This window comes from Cloeon dipterum, chromosome X (genome assembly GCF_949628265.1).
Source record: "Cloeon dipterum chromosome X, ieCloDipt1.1, whole genome shotgun sequence".
Classification (NCBI taxonomy): domain Eukaryota; kingdom Metazoa; phylum Arthropoda; class Insecta; order Ephemeroptera; family Baetidae; genus Cloeon; species Cloeon dipterum.
Genome location: NC_088790.1, coordinates 32,015,655 through 32,031,623, shown reverse-complemented (window position 1 = coordinate 32,031,623; position 15,969 = coordinate 32,015,655). Strand labels below are relative to the sequence as shown.

General features: G+C 38.0%; 3 long non-coding RNA genes across 3 annotated transcripts; all 3 read left to right on the top strand.

The window, feature by feature from the left end:
• Positions 1-6,909: 6,909 nt before the first annotated feature.
• On the top strand, positions 6,910-7,482 carry LOC135945559 (uncharacterized). The gene is made up of 3 exons (XR_010575437.1): positions 6,910-7,049; positions 7,108-7,187; positions 7,245-7,482. It is a non-coding gene; the product is annotated as an uncharacterized LOC135945559 (long non-coding RNA).
• Positions 7,483-13,964: 6,482 nt separating this feature from the next.
• LOC135945985 (uncharacterized) lies at positions 13,965-14,201 on the top strand. The gene is made up of 2 exons (XR_010575478.1): positions 13,965-14,089; positions 14,153-14,201. It is a non-coding gene; the product is annotated as an uncharacterized LOC135945985 (long non-coding RNA).
• Positions 14,202-15,439: 1,238 nt separating this feature from the next.
• LOC135945784 (uncharacterized) lies at positions 15,440-15,873 on the top strand. Its single transcript, XR_010575463.1, has 3 exons — positions 15,440-15,509; positions 15,628-15,695; positions 15,746-15,873. It is a non-coding gene; the product is annotated as an uncharacterized LOC135945784 (long non-coding RNA).
• Positions 15,874-15,969: the final 96 nt, after the last annotated feature.

Here is a 15,969-nt window from a genome sequence, read left to right as displayed (position 1 = left end):
GCGCCACACACAGACAGACACTGCTCACCCTCGGCCACCCGGCAGGCAGGCAGGCAGGGGTGCCACCTCGTGGGCCTGCGCAACCCCTCAGCCAGCACTCTCAACGCCCGCAACTCACCCTTTCTCCACCAGCCGGCCGCCGCCCGCCCTTACAACTTTCCTCTTCTCTCTCACAGCGAAACTTTCTTATTTTTATTTTTTTTTTACTTTTGCTCCGTGAATAAATGTGTTGCTTTATTTTTTTAGAAGATGAGAAAAGGGAAAGTATTTTTTTCTCATTGATTCTGCCTTCGCCTCAAATAGGAATTTTTTGGGGGTTGGATTTTTTGCCCCAAAATTACGAGGAAATTTTATTTTTAAATATTTAAACAAAATTATTTTTTATCAGATTTTAAATATAAATTTTAATTTAATTTATTTATTATAAGTTAGTCTTAAATTATTATTTTTTCAATATTAATTTAAACTCTTCAAGCCGCATACTATAAAATTTCTTCAAGAAAACTTGCAATCTAACGGCAGCTTTTCGTGTTTTTGTATTGATTTTAGGCCATCTCTTATTGTTAGTCTTCCCCGATCGTTTTTTATTATTTTGGAGAACCTGTGGAAAATTGGTTTCGAGTAGAAGCACAGGAAATGCACTCTCGAGAATGAAATGAAGCCGCAATAATTTGACAAACACCAATCAAACGACGGAAATTGGAAAGACAAACTTTACTCTCATGCACTAGATCAAATTTCTAATCATGCCACAATTATTATTAATTTTTTTTTGTATTGATAATTTACTTGTACGTCTTCCGAGGTGGAATTCATCTTCAATGAGTTTCAATCAATTTGAGTGCGTGTCGTACAGCATTTCAATTGAATTTTGCCTATATCTAAATAAAAATATCATGAAGTATTGCTTCGTAAATTAATTTAAACCATCAAAGATTTGGTTTTTTGATTTAAAATACTGTTTCGCATTTAATTACATGGATCTCTTGCAAAATTATCCCTTCATTAAATTAAATTCCCCGTCGAATTAAATTTAAGCAATTACCAACATTTGCAAATGTCACAAATCACGTTTTTGGACCTTTAACAATTAATAATCCTTGGGGCCGGCGAAAAATATACCTGAGAAACGTCGTTGACAAACAAGGATGATGAATTGTTAAAAAGCATTTCCAAATGTGTTCGATATTAGTGAAAAAAGGCATTAAAAACCGTCATCGGAGTGAATCTCAGGTCAAGGTACCCTGAAAAAGGTCGTTAGGGTACTGCAAGTTTAAGCCCTGTCCAAGAGCTGTCCGATAAGGGGTTGTGATCGACAATCGGACGAACGGTCGAATTTTAAGAAAAATGAAACCATTTTGCGTCGCGAAAATCCGAACAAATAGAAAAAAAATTAATTTTAATTTTTCAATAGCCGCGAAAAATCTGAAAATTGGTTTCCATACCGGCATTGGATTTACACGTGAGATGGAAACACTGTAAAATTGCTCTCCTTGGAAAAATGGTGAATTTTGGATTTCGCATTATGGAGAAAATGCAAAAAATCACGTTTTTCAAAGTTCAAAATCTATCTAGTTCAAAGATTTTGATCGGATTGGCTCGTATTTGGTCTTAAAATGATCCCAGATAAATTTCGCGTTGGTTGAGGATCCATTTCTTCGAATTTTCCCTGAACCGGAAAAACGACCGGCGTTAATCATTGAAAATTTCAACTTTTTCGAAAAATGAGGAGGAAAAAATTCGTAAAAATTCGAAAAATGGTCCGATTTTGGAAAACTAAACATGGGAAAACGCGCCTTACTAAGGGGCGTCGATTGGTGGCAAAATCGGCGCCCTCCGGTCCATAGGGCCCCGCCTGGGCCCCAAAAACCAAAATTAGCAAGTGTCACAAATCGCGTTTTTTTTTTACTTTAAAAATTAATAACTCGGCTCCTATGGTTTGTAGATTACAAAACTAAAGTATATCAGATTCGTCGTAAAATTCTGCGTCTTTTAAACTCAATTCTCACACATTTATCTCATCATTTTTGGTATCTAAATAAAAACGGTCACAATGTAGATGTCGGCAATATCAGCAAAATAAAAAGGAGGCATATTTGGTGGAACACACAAGATTAACTCTTGGTGTCAGCCTCTTGAAGATAATCGGCCTAAGTGGAATTGGGAATTGCCGTGCGGGCGGGCGGGGCGGCTCGACACTGAATTTTCCGCCGCACAATGGCTATGTGGTGGCAAAAACGAAAAAGGGTCTGTCGCTCGCTCGCGCGCGCGGTCGACGAGATGATAGGTTCGAATGAATCAAGTCTTTCACGGATGAATGTGTGTTTTATGCGCGCGACATTGCGTTCGGCCGAGCTGCGTGTTAAAATGCGAGGCATCGATCACCGGCCGCCGCCGCCGCCGCCAAAGGGCCCCTTTTGCCGCCAACCAAGTGTGAAAAATGCCGCTGCTCGCCTTTCCGCCTTCCGCGCGCCCCCCGAAACAATTTGAAACACTTTTAAGATAGGAAAAGCAAATAAAATAGACTCGGGGGGGACCCGGAATTGCTTCAAATCTGTTTTGTGCGCCCACTCGTATGTTGATTAATCCAAGATTGCCGGGATTACGGATTCTATCAAAACTTTTTAGATTGTTTCGAGTTTTTTGCTGGTTGTGAAATGAAGAAAATTATGAATTCAAATTTAATTGAATTAATATAGAAAAAACAAAATTCAAATGCGAAATTTAAAGGCTCTTGTCGACACCCGAGAGTTCGGAAAAATAAAAAAATGTTCACTTTTAGTGTTTAAAAATAATTGTTTGTTTGTTTTTAATATGTAATTTAATTTAACAAGATCCAAAAAGCCAGTCAAGTTATTAAGCAGTTGAAAAATTCCAAAAAGTTGACTATAGTCGCATGAATAGCGTGTCGCCAGAAGAGTTACATTTTTATGTACAAGCTAATGAATGACAACTCGGGCCTTTTTCACTAGTTCTTCCGGTGACTTTAGCACATTCCAGACCATATCAACAGCTTATTATAATACGAAACTAGTTTGCTATTGGGATAAATAAACGCACCTTCCACTCAGTGGTCGCTTTTAGGCCGGAATCTTCTTTTAAAGATATTAACGCCCAGCAATTACGGATTTTATCCAATCTTGAACTTTTGAATTGTTTAGAGTTTTTTGCTGTTTGTGAGATGAAGAAAAGTGTGAAAACAAATTTAATTGAATTAATATAAACAAAATTGGAATGAGAAATTTAAAGGCACTTTTTAACACCCTGGAATTTGGAAAATACGAAAAGATTTAATTTTTCGTGTGGAAACGGATAACCCGTTGGACGTAAATATTTCAATTTCAGAGTTTTCAGTTTGTCGAACGACCGCCCTCACGAAAAAAACTGAGGGCGAAATCCTGAGCAAAAACCCAGGATTTTCGATATCCGCACACCGCTAGAATTGTCTAAATTAGTTTGAAACTCCAACGATCCATCATAAATTTTGTTTTTATTCAGTTGAAAAAATACTGAACGGGTTTAACGAGTGTTTAGAAATGTTTTTCCGCGTCGATTGAGAAAGATTGCCGTTTCCTCAGCCTCCATCGGCCATAGCGGAGCCTGAAAAGCATAACTTGTTATGTTTTCTATTTTTTTTTTAATGTGCCAAAACGGAGCCGAACATCGCAGTGCTCGATCTTTTTCACACAAATTCGAAAAATCGGATTTGACCGGCGAGTCGGTCACATATATTGTTGGCCGCGTTAAAATGAGGCGAAAAAAAACGCGAAATATTGCTGGAAAGTAATTCACGACGCGCGAATTGTATCAAATCGTCCAAAATAAATATAATTAAAGTTTGTACTGACATGCGCTCATTTGTCACCGTTTGATTTCACAATTGACAGATATTTTTTGGGAATTCCCCACTTCGGCCGCTTCTGCGCAAATTGAACAGCCACAAACAGTGAAGAACAATGAGGCACGTGTTGCCGAAATGCATCATGTAGAACGGAAATACGTAAACGGAAGCGGCACACAAAACCAGAGGAGAAACATCAATTTTTCGGCTGTTTCGAACTGGATTCGCTCACTGCTAGCTCCGTTTTGTGATGCTTTCCACACTGATATTTCTCTGTTTCATATTCCAGCCTCTGGTAATTTATTATTTATTTCAATATAATCTTCCGATTTAATATAATTTTTATTCTTCAGGAAGCAGCATCGACCACAAGACGGGTCAGGAAATGTTCCTCGGGAAATTGTACAAGAACTACGCCGGTAAAATTAAATTTATCGCACTTAGAAATATTTATAAATATATATATTCTCCAGAGAGTAAGACAAACCACGAAGCCAATCGAACTGATCAACTGCAATAAGGGTGATTGCTCCATTTATGATTCAAGATTGAGGGTGATGACGCTTTAAAATGCTGAAAAATTCAATTTAATAAAAATTTTACCAGAACTTTCTCAGCTCTGCAATGTCAGATGGTAATATTGTCAAAATATAATTTATATTTTATTTAATTTCCTATTTTTTCAGATTTCATCTCGGTTTTGTCTCAATGTATGTTGTAATTACTAGATAAAAATTAAGGCTAATGTTTTTGCTTAAATTTCAGCCCCTTACGCAGTCTTTCTGACGGATGGTTCGGAGTTGGGAGACGTGTTTTTCAAGTGTGGCCGCATCTTTTTCACCAGCTTTAATAAGGTTAGTAAATATGAAAGCGATAAATATTAAATAAATATATTTTACGCGGGGTTGAGCTTGCAGGAAATGCTTCCTATAGCTATTCAAACGAAAAATTAATTTCCAATTGAAACTATTCAACTAAAAAGCAATAAATTTGCGCTGCACGGAATTTGACAGCGGATAGATGGCTTTTCCACTAAATAATTGTTTTTATTTGAAGCAAATGACGTGTCACTCCAAAAGTAATGATCAGGGTTTAGGCGGCCATTTAAGAAATTATTAGTCATACAAACACATACATGGCACCAAAATGCATTATTCCGCTTAAATTTAAGATCCAAATCCTACTTATTTAATCAAACTTTTCCCTTAAGGTGAAATTTGGCGATGCCGCTCTCGCTTGTGCCAAGCGGAAAATGCAATTACCTACAATTGAAGAAGGAGCAAACAACATGGAATGTCTCGCGCCAGGCATGGACGACAAGTCATTGGATACCGAGAGTGAGTTAATTTTATTATTCGTGACGGTTTTTATAACATGGAACAGAATACTTTTTCATCTGGACGAGCGCCATGGCGGAGGGGAGCAACTGCCGGAACGCGGCGTATTCGTGGTGCGCGGGAAACGGGAGCAGCATCATTCCCACCGACGTGGGCCTTCCGAGCGCGGTTTCGCGAAAGGAACGATGCGTCGCGCTTTCCAGGATGAGCAAAACGCTCGTCCGCTTGAACTGCGCCACGCCCACTTACTATTTCTGTGAAGTATAGGGGAAAATATTAATTAATTACATTTATAACTAATTAAATATTTAAATTTCAAGTATAAATGCAAGTCGGTTACCTGCCTGCAGAGTCGGGCCTGCAAACTTAACGTAAATAAGAAATTCTCTGTTTATTTTAAGTAATCTTTTTCTTAGGCATCTCTTTTCGAAAATGGGGATGTTAATGGATTAATAAGGCGTATAACATTTATTAATTTAAGTTTTTTTTATAATAGTTTAACGGTTTTATTTAGGACGCGAGGTGCAAGGGTATTGGGCTGAATGGCAAAGACAGGTTGACGAATTCACTGTTTCTTACACAAGCTATATATTTGGCACCGAAAGGGTGATGTCTTAAAATAAACCCCATAGTTCTTATTGTAATTTAAAATTCTCTAGATGACTTGGACAAACAGCATGAGGATGTGTTGCGCTTTGGGAATGATGCCCATCAGAGTTACGGATGAATTTCTCAACGCACTCAACAAAGTTGGCAATGAGAGCGACAAATTTACCATCTTTTACAATCCAGGTTAGTGGATGATATACTTCATATTGATCATTAGTCGAACCGGTAAACGAAAATACCAAATTGTCCGCAGCAAACCCCAAAAAATTAAACACAACTGAAGATCGTTCGTACATAAAAACGAGTTTCTGGACTGCCGCGACTCGTCAGGGTTGCGCAGGGCAGTACCGCTTCTGCAGGTACGACGACCTGGGGCCGTGGGACTCGCAGGGAGAGTTCTGGAGCATGCTCAACCCGCGCGACACCGGGTCGTGTCTGGCCATCGACCGGCAGTACACCGACGAGGGCGCGCCCTTCGGGGTGCGGCAGGTGCAGTGCTCGTCGCCGAGCGGAAATTTCGCCTGCCAGAAGGAAGGAAGGCTCGACAGCTTCGTCAATTCAGAAAAAGAGACCAGCGAACAGGTTGAACACTGTAATAGAAAATGGGGATTAATTACCGTTCTATAAATTATACAGAGAACCGACAATAATTGCAAAAAACCAGTCTGCCCGTATCTTAAATATTGCCAATTTAACGTTGGTGCTCAGTATAATTTTTCAATTATATAATATGGTTTGTTTTTATAGCAAGAACACACTGCACCATTTGAAAACCAGCAACAAATTCTTTTAAGTACGTAAAAATGGGGTCCAAAACTCATCGTTCGCTCCCGAAATCATCAGGGTAGCACTTAAATATTGGAATGAATAAAATCCTGTTTTTGTTTTCAAAAAAATTCAGTTGTGAAAGCTTCCCTTAATCCAAAAAGGCGAAAATGTGATCAAAGTTCAAAATTTCAGAACCCTACCAATTGGGAGAGTGGAAAACTGCTTGCGGAGTTCGATATTTAATAGCAAAAGACCCGGTAATGCTCTATTTCACGAAGGATCCCTACAGAAAATAAACTAACACTATTATCACTTTTAAAACTCTAACAGATGACTTGGGATCTTGCGCTAGAATACTGTTGCAATTTAGGGATGCGGCTCTTAACAGTGCAGTCGGTAGAAAAGCTATCCTGTCTCGATGGCGTCTTTAGCGATGATGGAACTGGTTACTGGACCTCGGGGACAAATGGAGGCTGTTCGAACCAACGATTCCGGTCTAACATAATGATTTACCTGGGATTCAATTTTAATTTAAATCCAATCAAAAATTAGTTGGTGCTCTCCAGAAATTAAAGACTTCATTAAACCCAGTTTGAACCTCGATCCAACTATACTTAATTTCAATCCAGCAAGTTCGATCGAATTTCATTAATTTTTCTCAACAATCTAGTTTTTTTTGCTGTTCTTAGTGCAAGTATCTCAGCTACCTGCTTTCCTGACCACAAGATTATGTGTGGCTGCCAAAAAATCACCCACTTTGGGACCAATTTTGGGGCCTTTCATGTGCATCATGTCCAATAAAGTCATTTGTGAAGTGCTTAATAAATAAATTGTATTTTTGCAATAATTCAATTGATGTAAAAAGGGCCGCGTGCAGGCCGAGTCTCATCTTCAAGAAGTTTTCAATGAATGCAAAGCAACACACCGCATCGCACAACGTAATTTATATTTCTGATTTTTAATAAGAACTTCAAAACATTTAATATTTATATAGGGGACTTGGATAGATTCAACACCGTCCCATTGGACAGCTTCTCGTACAAAATGAAAGTAATGTATTTTTTTATTAATTAGTTGAACATGAATTAAGTTCACGATCATGTAGTGTTTTTCGACTTGTATCGCGGAACTTCTCGGATTGGTAATTGTTTTAATTGGAAATCTTACACTTCTTCAAGCATTTCTTCTCTAGATTTATGGCAGTAGTGAATTTTGGGACGATGTAGCCGAGAGATCTCTTTCAAGAGTAAAAGAAGCACGCGCGCTTGAAGGTAACTAAACAAGTATCTATTGGAACAAAGAATTAACTGATTTTACGAATTGCAGACTTTGCTTCTGTCATGAAACAGTACCCGTTAAGCATGTTTAAGAAAGCGGCTGATAATTTGGACGCGCTAAAAATGATGCTGACGGAGCAGAGCAAACAAGAATCCTGGAAGGCCACTTTGTTTATTAATAACGCACTTGACAAGTTTTGGGAATGCAATAAAGTCGGTAAGCAAATAAATACTAATTTGTAGAAAAATTATAAAAAAATACGCAAATGTTGAATGAAAAAATTACGCTGGTTAAAGACTGCCGCGCAGAGGCTTTGGTTTTCACAGAATTTAAATTATTAAAAGCTTTCAGTATTTATTTTTCTGTAAATGAACAAGGGGATGAGGGTAACATTTTACCTAAACCGTTTTAAATTAGAAAGACTGCACTTTCCAAGGTGGGAAATGTAAATTATTAGCGATCTATTTTCCAACGGCGGAGGAATTCTTAAGGCCTGATTGGCTGGCGGCAGTAGATGCATTATTGTTTACCAATCAGGAAGTCCATGGTCCTCCGCCGCGCGAAAATAGATCGCTGATAACTCGGAACTGGAGGTTAGCAAACTTTTTGTCAAATGATACGCTTTGGGGTTTATATAGTTAACTTTGATTAAAATTATTTTGTTTGTCACTGATAGAAGCGAAGAATGAAACACAAGATGAATGCTCTTTTGTGCACAATTTCATGAAATGCTTTACCAACGGAACCACTTCACTGGAGAAATTCTGGACCAGGAATTTGGACAATATATTCGACCCAAGAGAATATGCTATAACGTTGTTGAAACAAATGTTCCTGATGGATTCTAAGGATACGTCGAATAATCAGCCGATTGCTAATGCTCTATTGTCGGAATCGCCAGCACTACTGAATTGTTTGTTTTTTCGTTCACAGTAAAATTGGGCCTTATTAAAAGTAATTCATGATAGTTCTCTCAAATGAGGATGTCAGAGAAAGCCAAAGATTAGTGAGGTACCTCAACCTTTTCACATTGACGGAAGAATACACAAGGTAAAAATAAGAAATTTCTATCCAAGCATAAATAGAGAATAATCTTAGCAAACTATAATTTTTTTAATGATTATTTAAAACGACATTCCAGCTCACGATGCAGCTTCAAGTTACTACGACCGAAAAATTGGACTTCCAGGGACGCCTGTTTAGAAATCGGTATTCGCTTCTGCTAATTAGACATTCAATCTCTAATTAAATAATTTCAAGATAAATATCTGGAGTCAACTCCTTTCGAAGACGTCCTCAAGAGTAAGGCGCTGGACCTGACGAAGGTGCGCCATTATATCGCTCATGATTTCGTGATTTAAATAATTTTCTTCATTATCAAGCGATTTTCACCAGCAGTGGCTGCGGCCATTTGCCAACGGGCGAATGGAAGTCTGGTTACGTCCGATTACCCTTTCATTGCAAATCTAAGCAGCATTGCGAATAATGAGAGCAGATATTATTCATTCGCAGTCGCGGGAAACATATTAGAGGTTGGACAGACGAGTTCAGAACCATGTAAATATGCAAGAATTATGAAACCAGGAAGAAACTAAATTAATAATTTTCAGTCCTTAAATTCATGCTTCTGGATGAAGTTTATCAGGACTCGCAGGGAGTTTACCGCTGGTGTGACACCTCGAAAGTGGTTCCTAAGGAAGCTACTTCCTCTTTCTTCAGGACGACCTACATGACTTACTACGATGTCTTATCTACGTATCAGAATTATCAGCAACAGCCTGCAAACGAAGCCAACTATGCCAACGTTGCTTTGTTTTTCTGCAAATTTGACAAATCGTTCTTGGCTCATTGTAATTCGCTGAATCTAACGAGTGCTTGAGCGTTGATTATTTTCATTTTGCAACCGTTTGTTTATGCGTGATTTTTTTCAATGCTGGATTTTTAGAAATTGTGGCACAGTTTGTCCATGCGTGTTTTAGAGTTTAATTTTTTTGTTATTCAAATTTAAATGCATCTTGTTGAAAAACCAATTAAAAAATCGATAAATCACACACTCTACTTAGATTTTGATTTAGTTATGCTCTAAATTTTAAAAATTAAGTGAAGAGGAATCGTGTGGTGAAGCTGAAACTTTCGAAAATACGACGCAAAAAAGGCACATCGATTCGCATCGCACGTCATATCAGATCCGGTTAGAAAAACAATATGTTACAGCGTCACAGCAACTCTGTGCTGTTCTGCGAATTTTGGGGAAAATCGTTCCTCGTCGCGATTGTGAAATTTTGGTAATGCGCGACTTGCTCATTATCACGCAGCGTTTAATTTAAAAATAAAACAAATTGATAATAATGTTTAGGAATTCTTCACTTTTGCGCAAAAATTATTTGTATAAAAAATTAAAGAAAATTAGGGCATGTGTATTGGAAAAAAGCGCCATGCAGAACGGAAGTACACTAGCGGAAACGGCACACTAAACCAGAGGAGAAATACGAATTTTTCGGCTGTTTCGAACTGGATTCACTCACTGCTAGCTCTGTACTGTGATGCTTTCTACCGTGATATTTCTCTGTTTCATATTCCAGCCTCTGGTAATTTGTTATTTATTTCAAAATAAGCCACGATTTATTATAATTTTTATTCTTCAGGAAGCAGCATCGACCACAAGACGGGTCAGGAAATGTTCCTCGGGAAATTGTACAAGAATTACGCCGGTAAAATTTAATTTAATGCATTTAGAAATATTTAAAAAAATATGTATCCTAAAGAGAGTAAGACAAACCACGAAGCCAATCGAACTGATCAACTGCAATGAGGGTGATTGCTCCATTTATGATTCAAGATTGAGGGTGATGACGTTTTAAAATGCTGAAAAATTCAATTTAATAAAATTTTTACCAGAACTTCCTCAGCTCTGCAATGTCAGATGGTAGTATTGTCGAATTATAATTTATATTTTATTTAATTTCTTATTTTTTTCAGATTTCATCTCGGTTTTATCTCAATGTATGTTGTAATTACAAGATATAAATTAGGGCTAATATTTTTGCTTCAATTTCAGCCCCTTATGCTGTATTTCTGACGGATGGTTCCGATTTGGGGGATGTTTTTTTCAAGTGTGGCCGCATCTTTTTCGCCAGCTTTAATAAAGTTAGTAATTACGAAAGGGAATATTCAATTAATTTATTTTACGGGAGCTTAAACTTGCTGGAAATGCTGAAATGCTCCCTAGCTATTTAAACAATAAAAAATAATAATTTCCAGGTGAAATTTGGAGATGCCGCTCTCGCTTGTGCCAAGCGAAAAATGCAATTACCAACAATAGAAGAAGGGGCAAACAACATGGAATGTCTCGCGCCAGGCATGAACGACATGTCATTTGATACCGAGAGTGAGTTCGTTTTTTTATTATTCGTCATTTTGAAATTGTCAAATAGAATACTTTTTCATCTGGACGAGCGCCATGGCGGAGGGGAGCAACTGCCGGAATGCGGCGTATTCTTGGTGCGCGGGAAACAGGAGCAGCATCATTCCCACCGACGTGGGCCTTCCGACAACGGTTTCGCGAAAGGAACGCTGCGTCGCGCTGTCCAGGATGAGCAAAACGCTCGTCCGCTTGAACTGCGCCACGCCCACTTACTATTTCTGTGAAGTATAGGGGAAAATTATTAATTATAAATATAATTAATTAAATATTTAAATTTCAAGTATAAATGCAAGTCGGTTACCTGCCTGCAAAGTCGGGCCTGCAAACTTAACGTAAATAAGATAAATTCTCTGTTTATTTTAAGTAATCTTTTTCTTAGGCAACTCTTTTCGAAAATGGGGATGTTAATGGATTAATAAGGCGTATATAACATTTATTAATTTAAGTTTTTTTTATAATAGTTTAACGGTTTTATTTAGGACGCGAGGTGGAAGGGTATTGGGCTGAATGGCAAAGACAGGTTGACGAATTCACTGTTTCTTACACAAGCTATATATTTGGCACCAAAAAGGTGATGTCTTAAAATAAACCCCATAGTTCCTACTGGAAATTTAAATTCGCTTTTCTAGATGACTTGGACAAACAGCATGAGGATGTGTTGCGCTTTGGGAATGATGCCGATCAGAGTTACGGATGAATTTCTCTACGCTCTTAACAATGTCGGCAATGCGACCAACAAAATTACCATCTTTTACAATCCAGGTTAGTGTATTTACTGCCCTGAAAATTGAACAAAATTATTGCTACAAAAATAAAAAAAAATCGTGCTTTTCGACACAGCGGATGAATAAGGGTGGGGGTGAGCACCCCGAAACCATTAAGCTCAGCAGAGGAAGACAAGCCAGGTTGAACCTGAGATCTGGCGTTCACAAAATTTTGCAGAAAAAAATGCGAATTTCGTGTTTTTTAAATTAAAATTTTAATTTCTCTAAAACGAAGCTGAACTTCACCTTGAAATTTTCACACAATATTAAACATACCCTGAGACCTGTTTTGAACAGTTTTCTGGTTTTTAAATTATGGTACTGATTTTAAAAAATCCGAAAATTACTCAGAAATTTTCAAAAATGACCCTTAATGACCTTTGACCTAGACTGATGACTTTAAATTCGGTTTTCATTCGACAGGGCTTGACGAGAGGATTCTAAGGCACACACTAACCTTTAAATAGAACCAACCCTAAATAATTTTTTGGATTCTCAATGAAAATATTCTTTAGTTACTTGTTAAGGGATGAATTTCGTCAGACACTACCAGAACAACCCTGCCGAATTTTTCTACCAAAAAATTAGATAATTACATTTGAAATACAGTACATGATGTTCATCGATTTTCACTAAATATAAACCCCAAATTGTCTTCAGCAAACCCGAAAAAATCGGAAACAACGGAAGATCGTTCGTACATAAAAACGAGTTTCTGGTCTGCCGCGACTCGGCAGGGGTGCGCAGGGCAGTACCGCTTCTGCAGGTACGACGACCTGGGGCCGTGGGACTCGCAGGGAAAATTCTGGAGCATGCTCAACCCGCGCGACACCGGATCGTGTCTGGCCGTCGACCGGCAGTACACCGACGAGGGCGCGCCCTTCGGGGTGCGCCAGGTGCAGTGCTCGTCGCCGAGCGGAAATTTCGCCTGCCAGAAGGAAGGAAGGCTCGACAGTTTCGTCAATTCAGAAAAAGAGACCAGCGAACAGGTTTTTTAACACTGCAATAATTAGTGGGGATTAATTACTGTTATAAAAATGACAGAGGACCGACAAAAATTGCCGTGAACCTGTCTGCTCTGATCTGAAATATTGCCAATTTGACGTTTGTGCTCAATATAATCATTTAACTATATAATTTGGTTTTTATTTAGAAAATGCGAACTGCAACTTTTGAAAACCAGGAACAAATTCTTTTTAGTAAGTATAAAATTGGTGTCCAACTCATCGTTCTCTCCCGAGATCACAGCTAATGAAATTTTCAGGGTGAAACCTTAGAAAATGTTAAATTTTCACCCTCTGGGATTTTGCAGGATTTCTTATTCTCCTGAAACCTCCGTTATTACTTACTATTTTTTTTATAAAATTTTGAATGTTAAAATGATTTTCTTAATTTTTTTCGAAAATTTAAGCTGCAAATGCAAAACCAACCCTTGATTGACGACCCAAAGGTTAAAAAATAATTTCAGTTCTAAATTTAAGAGCCGTACCAATTTGGAGAGTGGAAAACAGCTTGCGGAGTTCGATATTTAATAGCAAAAGACCCGGTAATACGATTATACGACTGACCAAAAACTAACATCTTTCAAAAGATGCCTTGGGAAATGGCGCTAGGGTTCTGTTGCTCCTTGGGAATGCGGCTGTTGACTGTGCAGTCTGTCGAAAAACTATCCTGTCTCGATGGCGTCTTAAGCGACGACGGAACTGGCTACTGGACGTCGGGGACAAATGGAGGCTGTCTGAACCAACGATTGCGGTCTAAAACGAATAACCTGACATTTAATTTTAATTTAAATCCAATCGCAAATTAGTTGGTGCTCCCCTGAAATTAAAGACTTCATTAAACCAAGTTTGAACGTCGAACAAACTATTCTGAATTTTAATCCAGGCAGTGCGATATTAAATTTAATTAAATTTTCTCAGTCATCTAATTTCCGTGTTAAGTGAAAATATCTGAGCTGCCTCCTTTCATGACTTCCAAAATATGCGTGGCTGCCAAAAAGTCACCCACTTTGGGGCCAATTTTTGGCGCGTACATGTGCATGATGTCCAATAAAGCCGTTTGTGAAGTTCGTAACAAATTTTAGAATTGTACTCTCGCGAAAATTAATACAAATATTTGTTGAAACAAGGGCCGCGTGCAGGCCGAGTCGCATCTGCAAGAAGTTTTCAATGAATGCAGATTAACACATCGTGTCGCACAACGTAATTTTTTTTTTTTTTTTTAATCACAGCTCCTAAACATTTAATATTTTTAGGGGACTTGGAAAGATTCAACACCGTCCCATTGGATAGCTTCTCGTACAGAATGAAAGTAATATCTCTTTTATTATTTAAATTTGAATTAAGTTAGCAATCATTTAGTGTTTTTCGACTTGTATCGCGGAACTTCTCGGATTGGTAATTTTTTTAATTCGAAATCTTACACTTCAAGCATTTTCTTCTCTAGATTTATGACAGTAAAAAATTTTGGGAGGATGTAGCTGAGAGATCAATTTCAAGAGTAAAAGAAGCACGCGCGCTTGAAGGTATAACTATAAACAAGTATCTATTGGAACAAATAATTAACTGATTTTACGAATTGCAGACTTTGCTTCTGTCATGAAACAGTATCCGTTAAGCATGTTCAAGAAAGCGGCAGATAATTTGGACGCGCTGAAAATGATGCTGACGGAGCAGAGCAAACAAGAATCCTGGAAGGCCACTTTGTTTATTAATTACGCGCTTGACAAGTTTTGGGAATGCGTCGAAATCGGTAAGCTGATAATTGAAAAAACTGGTCGTCCTCTCCTCAATTAATGAACAATGCAAGCGTAAAATTCGATCCCAGTTTTAATTTGTAAAGCAGTGTAGATAAAAAGCGATCTATTTTCTTTTTTGTGGCGGAGGACCACTTAATACGTTCTGATTGGCTGGCGGTAGTTAATTTTTACCAATCAGAGCATGTTCTTGCGTGGTGCTCCGTTGTGCGAAAATATAGATCGCTGACCACCCACAATCAGAACAGCAGGGAGGTATTAGGAAACCTTTAGTCAAATGGCACGCATTCCTTGAAATATATGTACAAAAAATACTTTTATTGGGATTTAAAATCTTGATATTTTTGTCACTGATATAGTTAAGCGGATCAGAATACAAGATGAATGCTCTTTTGTGCACAATTTCATGAGATGCTATACCAACGGGACCTCTTCACTGGAAAAATTCTGGACCAGGAATTTGGACAATATATTCGACCGGAGAGAATATGCTCTAACGTTGTCGACATCATTTTTGCAAATAGCGTCTACTTTTGGGAATCAGCAGAATGATTTTTTTTCATCTTTAGAAATGGCATCTTTGTCAAGTTTGTTTTTTAGTTCATAGTAAAATTTGGCCTTATTGTAAGTATGTTATACATGTTCTAGGTTTTGGAAATGAAGATATCAGGGAAAGCCAAAAATTTGTGAGATTCATCAACGCCATCTCATTGACGGAAGAATACACAAGGTGAATAAATATTCGGTTAATGAGAAATTTCCGTCCAAATATAATTAGCGAACTAGAATAATTGTTTTAATGAGGATTAAGAAACAATAATGTTTCAATGGTTGAAAAAACTTTCCAGCTCAAGATGCAACTTTAAGTTATTACGACCCAAAAATTGGACCTCAAGAGACGCTTGTTTAGAAAAAGGTATTCGCTTCTGCTGGCTAGACATTTAAAACTCAAGTTGTCATTTCAAGATAAATATCTGGAGCCCACTCCATTTGAAGACGTCCTCAAGAGCAAAGCGCTTAACCTGACCAAGGTGTGCCATATTATATCGCCGCTCACGATTTTATTAATTTAAATAATTTCCTTTATTATCAAGCGATTTCCGCCAGCAGTGGCTGCTGCCATTTGCCAGCGAGCGAACGGAAGTCTGGTTACGTCCGACTACCCCTACCTTGCGGACCTAAGCAGCATA